Source organism: Carya illinoinensis, chromosome 3, assembly GCF_018687715.1.
Source record: "Carya illinoinensis cultivar Pawnee chromosome 3, C.illinoinensisPawnee_v1, whole genome shotgun sequence".
In the NCBI taxonomy this organism is placed as follows: domain Eukaryota; kingdom Viridiplantae; phylum Streptophyta; class Magnoliopsida; order Fagales; family Juglandaceae; genus Carya; species Carya illinoinensis.
The window spans coordinates 41,961,338-41,968,453 of NC_056754.1; the positions used below are offsets into that span (position 1 = coordinate 41,961,338).

General features: G+C 28.9%; 1 non-coding gene across 1 annotated transcript; it reads left to right on the forward strand.

Moving 5' to 3' along the window:
- The first annotated feature begins 6,320 nt into the window (after positions 1-6,320).
- TRNAS-GCU lies at positions 6,321-6,402 on the forward strand. The gene has a single exon. It is a non-coding gene; the product is annotated as a tRNA-Ser (tRNA).
- Positions 6,403-7,116: the final 714 nt, after the last annotated feature.

Genomic DNA, 7,116 nt, shown 5'->3' on the forward strand with positions numbered 1-7,116 from the left:
ATCATTTTCAGAGGATACGTATGTCAATAATTTACGAAAGAAGGTACGAGTCATTTGATGAAGGGAATGAGAGATCAAAGGATAGAATAGAATCTCTATTCTATAAATGAAATGAGACTTGAGTTTGTGAGAATGTGAATGTTAGCAATATGCGTATTTATAGAGGAAAAATTTATCGTTACACTACAAAAAAAAATGTTACCGTTTAAGAGAAAACAAAAAAAGTTACCGTTAGAGAAAAAATAAAAAATATTACCATTGAAAAAATGACAAAAATTATTACCGTTGTAAAAAGGACAAAAATTATTACTGTTGGAGAAAGGATAGAAAATATTACCATTACAACCAATTAAAAAAATTATATCATCAATACGTGACTACGGATCCTCATTAATCTTTAATTGATAAATAGTACTCTTCTAAATAAATTTGCCATCACGTTAGAAATTATATTAATTTATTAATAAAATTTATTATTATTATAATACGAATTTTGGTTTGAAAAAATACTGTATTGGGTAGTCAAAATTATATAAATATTTAATAGAAAATGATATTTGAAAAAAAGATAATAAGACAAAAGAGTTAATAGTTAAGATTATAAATATAAGAGAGAAAAACAAATAATAAAAAAAGAATAGAGAAATATTATTTAATAGAATAGAAATAGAGATGGAGAATGAGATATAAGAAGTTTTTAGAAAAAGAACAAAATTTAAAGATAAATTTAAAAAAATATAATTTTAAATTAAATTATAAGAATAAAAATAAAGAACTGAACGATGATGTTTTAAATAAAATACTAATATAATGTATAGTATTAGTCAATAACATATGGCACGACGGTCGAGATGGCGAGACCTGTGCTTTTACCGAAATTCCCGGTTGTTTTTTCTGTTTTGTCGTTCTAAAGTAGTGCGTAACGGCTAGTTTTTTTACGTGTTTTATTTTTCTAGCGGCCTCGCGCCCATTCTCTCTCATCCACTTTTTTGCCCGAAAGTTAACCCCCAAATTCCCGACTGGGTCTGACTAATAATTGACACCTGTCACTAGGCGGCTTGCATATTACTTCAATTGAAGGTAACCTCTTTTCAATCACAATCCCGACCCCGGAAAGATCAATGTTCTTTATAGTTATTTTTCTTTAATTTTTTTTTATATTTTTTTAATATAATTAATTAAATCATATTAATAAAATATAAAAATAATACATAAAAGTAATTATATATATATTAATTTTATTCTAAAAAGTAGATGCTTAATATTATTTATTATTATGATTATTTATTTATATAGCCGGTCTATATTATATTATTACATGAGTTACGGTTCAGCACGGAGTTCTATTATATCTAATAATAAATAAATAAAAAACGTGAGTTATTCGTGGAGTGTTTTTAATAACTTTTTATATAGATTTTAGGTTCGTTTTAATTTTTAAAAATGAATGCACATTTTAAAACTATAGAAATTATTTTTTTATAACTTATTGTGAGTTAAATTCGAGTGAATAATATTGGTTGATGAAGCTTTAATTGTTCTAACTTTTATTCAAATCCGAATTTAATCCGAACTTATCATTAAATTTTATTTTATGTTTATCATTTTAAATAAAATGTAGTTCATTTATTATTATTGAATAATAAAAAAATATATAATAAATAATTATTTAATAATAATAAATATATCACGTTATATTTAATAAAATAAAAATAGATATAATATGGTGTATTATAAACAACTCCCAACTTTCCAAACTTTTTAACTTGCAGACATTAGGAGTTGTCTCCTGTGTCCCGAAAGACTCCGGGCGTGCAGTTTACACAGGTAGCTAAGCATTAAGCCAAGTAAAAGAAAAGTAAAAGATTGTGGAAAGGCGTGCACATGATGAGGACGGTAGGGTCCTCTGACCTCACCACAAAACCGCAAATGGTGGCGCTAATGAAGCCAGCTGAACCTCTCACACCCACACATCCCGTCCTCTCACTTTGGTCAAATAAGTAGTGAGAAATGATATTTATAATAATAGATTTTTTTATTTTATATAAAAAATATAAAAATAATAATATTTATAATCATAAAATATATAAATATTAAATAATTTTAAATAAATAAGATTCATATAAAAAAAATTAAATAAAAACAGATAGACTATAAAAAGTGCAAGACTTCCGCACGCTCACAGTGCTTTTTCTCCTCTTGAGTCTTTTCATAATGCCCACGCGTTTTCTGCCATTCAGCTAAAACCTGATTTCTTTGTTGTCTTCTGTGTTTTTCTTCGTTTCTCTTGGCTCCTAATCGACCCCACTCTCAACTTTCGCTACTAATTTGTCTGCAAGAAACAGTTTCAATTCCATCACTTATGACAAGGCTGTTGAGTTTTTCTTTTCTTTTTGTAAATCAGATTTGTATAACTTTTTTATGTTCATGATTTCAGAACCAAATTGCAGATATCAGCGTCACGTACGTATAATTTATGTGCATGTGCTTGATGTTTTCACCTTTCATGCCTTTATTGTAAGATTTTGGAGAAAATCTAGACAGTAAAAAGATAGTTAGAATGCTTTTTTTTTTTAAGATTTTAAAATAAAAATAATATTAATAAATTATATTTAAATAATTTTTTTAATTTATAATATTTTTATTTAATTTTCTTTATCTCATTTTTTAAAATATAATAAAATATCTCAGTCTAAACAATTGTATTATTATTTATAGATATATTGAAATATTCAAAATATTCAAACTTTTTCATATAGGTTATATGTGGAGTGTAGGATAAAAGCTTTTTAATCTATTTATATATTTACCTTAAAGTTATGATTGATGGAGAAGTACATGATTATTTTACGAAAAATAGTTAAAAGTTAAGAATTGAATAAAAGTTGAGATGACACGAGATAACATTAATTGAAATTTAAATAAAATATTATTTTATTTTAAATTTTAAAAAAATTTAAATTATTTATTATATTTTATTTAAAAATTTAAAAAAATTATAATAATTAAATGAGATGAAATTTATCTACTAAACCAAACTTTACTGCATTCGTACTCTTACATTTATACATGGCTAGAATATATATATATATATATATAGAGAGAGAGAGAGATATGAAAATAATCAGTATATTAAGCAATTATTGCAGTGATGAATGAACATTTAGTGAACAAGACGTTGAGTAGAAACTGGTTTAAATGATTTGGTTAGGGAGAAGGCAAACCAATTACTGCATGAACTTTCATTCTAATTACTAGGTGGCAGTGTCAGAGCTTTTTCATAGCCATTATATGGAGTTATTTATATATATATATATTTTTATGTGAACTATAAAATATATAGTTAATGACTTCAACAGTGTTGTAAATATTATCTTTCATTTTAAAACAAAATTAAAGCTAAAAAATATAAAGATTTAATCAACTGAAATAGCATGCGAGGGCAACTTTTATGATGTCCAATCATTTAGTCAATTCAAAAGCTTTGAAAATGTTAATATTGACAACGTGCCATTGATTGTATTTTTTTTAATTTTTTTTTTTTTAAAATGATTAAAGTGATTTACAAAATGAATAAAAAGAAATATACAAAATTAAAAATTACATTTTATACCTATTGGTGGGAACTGTCGAGACACCCTTCAATGGCCTTAGCAATTCCCATCTTGATATTACATCTCATTAAATGACGCAAGTTTATAATATTTTCTTTTACAGTTACTCTTTGCAGACATGATAAAGGGTAGGTGGGATGAGTAGATGATCACATAAAAAGATAGTGGATCCAATCAAAATAATAATCACAATGGAAACTATATATATATATATATATATGTATATATATTATGGAATCCATAATTTGGAGTGATAAGGAATAGGTTTTCGGCTTGAAAAAGAGGACAAAAGCATGTGTGAAGAGGCCCATCCTCGCCTACCTCTTTGTGCAATCACTGATCTTTTAAAAACAACATGACCAATTTGCATAACTTTTTCCCAAACTTCTTTAATGGGATTTGTACATTTTGGTGGGTTTTGTAGTGGTTGACACTCTGAATCCCAAGCACCACCCGAAATTAATTGATTTCTTAAATATAAGGGGATAGAGACCTTTCTCCATCGCTAATTGCCAATTGGGTAGACACATTTTGAATGGCCAGCTGCCTTCACCTCCTTGCATGCACATCAGTAACGTAGATTATAAGAGAAAAAAGAAGAAGTAGAAACTCCCACTGAGTTCGGATTATGATTTCTAAAGCAATGTTCTGAGGTGATCTTAAATAATTTATAAATAATAATAAAAAATTATTAAAAAAATAATATAAAATATTGGATAATAGTAAAAAAAATAATAAAAAAATGGTGAGAAATAACTCCATTATCCAAACACACTCTGAGTTTATGCTTGAAACATGTAAAAAAATAGACCCATAAAATAGACCATCTAACAACATTTGTGTATAAAAATATTCATTGAAAGACTCACGCATCTCTCAAAAAGATAAGGGAAACTTTCCGTTTCATAAGTTAAGAGTATCCATTTAATATTAAATAACTTATGTTTTGGTCATTTTACTCAACAGATCAAAAACTGTTTAGATTGAGAAATACAAACAACCTCATATAAATTTTTTAAAAAGATAACAGTTAAAATATACTATTTCTCGATGAAATGGATATCCATTTCAAGTCAGATGTATTTCTTTTGGAAAGACTCACACCGATGATAATAAATATAATAAATCGCTTTACGTGCTTATCTGTTTTTTGTTTTTTCTAGTAAATTGTGAGTTAAAACGTCTAAACTTTCCGATCGAGAGATCCAAAGTTCACTCTCCCATGTCACGTGTGTTTGTATTTTTCCCAATACAATGAGAAAAGTCCATTCCCCATTTACCAAAACTCTAAGAACATCTTATAATGAGGTCTGAGTTCTCTCTCGGCCTGTAAGGCATGAGATGTAGGCTGGACTCATGCTTTTCAATATATTCACATGGGTTGAAACACTTGACTTGTTGGGGTGTTTTCTTTTCCAAAAAAGTGATCAAACACAACAATATCCCATTAAAGAACAACCCTAATGAATGTGATCCAAGCAAAAGGTGGTTAATTTATAAAGGATGGGGTGTGTGTGTGTGTGGGAGAGAGAGAATGCAAATGATCAGACAGTTCCCTTCCTGTTTCCACTTGGCCTTTTTCTCAAATGCACATGAAGAGATGCTCTCTTTTACCCCAACAAAATCATTGGTAGTTGAAGCTGTCTTCCAAATATTTCCTATCATTATCTTCTTTATATATAATATCATTTTTTTTTTGTTTTTGGGTGAATCGAGAGGGAGACTAGAGCTTTGTGTGGTTGTCATTCTTTCTAAATTTAAAAACTAAAAAATAAGATTTGTTTTTTCATCTAATGATTTACTTGGCCAAACCGCTGTAAACTGCTCATTAAATCCAGTTTCTTCCACCCAAAAAGGGAGAAGCAAAAGAAATAAACAAAGATAGAAATAGAATACAGTGAAGGGATAGAATAATAATATATTCATATTGGAGAAGGGTTTGTGAAGGAACAGTGGTGTGGATTTGAAAGGGACTGTTATTCAAAAGTGATAGATTCTCTTAAGAGTGGGCAGAAGTGGAGCACAGTTGCTTGGTGTGTGCACTGTATCATCCTTTTCAGCAATTGTTGGGAGGATAGATATGTACTTTTTTTAAGATTTGTATATATAATTAATTAGAAATTAAAAAACACCATTAGTGATCTGTGGAAAAATTTTTAATCTATTTTTGAAGAGAGTATGTGGGTTGGTGTCTACAGAAAGAAAGCATCACTAACAAAAAGTAAATACGCGTGGTTTATGATTACATCTAGGAATTGGTTGTACGCTAAGGAAAAATAAATTTAATAAATATAAAAGTAGAAAGTGATTTTAGATACACTTACTTAGTGTAAGTTTTACACATTGAAAGAAGTGGAGTATATATTTAAAAAATAATCATGCTATACATCATAATTTTATCTTATTAAATAAAATATAGTACATTCATTACCGTTAAATGATAAAGAAAGTATGTAATAAATAATTATTTAATAATGATAAATATACTACATCTTTTTTAATGTGATAAAAGTGAGATGATAATATGGTATATAAAATTTTTCTTAAATTGTCTCATATGGGTTATAAACTTTTTCATTTTTCAAAAAGAGCGCAGGGGTCGAATACTCTTGAAATCATTAAAAAAGAAAAAAGAATACAAATTAAAAGAAAAGTAAATTCACGGTAGTAATTAATAATTAATAAAAGAAAATAGGGTAACAAAATGTCGCTTTGGCCGAGTGGTTAAGGCGTGTGCCTGCTAAGTACATGGGGTTTCCCCGCGAGAGTTCGAATCTCTCAGGCGACGAACTTCGTTTTAGTTTTTTCATTTTCGTTTATGTTTTCAGTTTACATTGTTGTGTCTAATTAGAATTGGAAAGGCCCAATAAGAAAGTAGGACCAGGCTCCATCATTATGTTTTAAGGAATAGGACTCAGATCTTTAACTAACTCGAATCAGGGCAGTCGAGTTAATGGAAAGGCCACTGATTTCAGGTCAGGCAGAGAATGCAGAGAGGATTGGCTATCTCTGGAGTTCGTGACAGCTTTTAAAAACAAAACAACAATGTTCTTCAACCACCATGACATTGATCTAAGAATAGAATGTCTGAGAACTTGTCCTATCCGATGATTACAAACTACAATCAGCCTAATCTGCCCTCCATGACTGCTTGCGCTCCACTTCGGATTCTTGCTTGGAGAGAAATGGATTTGTAAGATGGATCAATAGATGATGAACGGGTCACATAAAACGATTCTAGGGTTGAGTCCTTCGAAAAATTACGAAAGCAATTGCACTTAGGGAGGGTAAATTGACACGCCTTGATAGTTTTTTAAGGGGATTAAGCAAAAGCCCAATTGTCGTTCAATGGATTCTGATTCGTAGTGCAAGTTCAGAACCAATTCCCCATACGCTAAAATTCACAACTGGCATGGCAAATAAGACAACCCAAACTCGGCCGGAAAAATCAATAAAGATAAAAAAGAAAAGAAAAGAAAGGAAAAATGATTCACTAACAAGA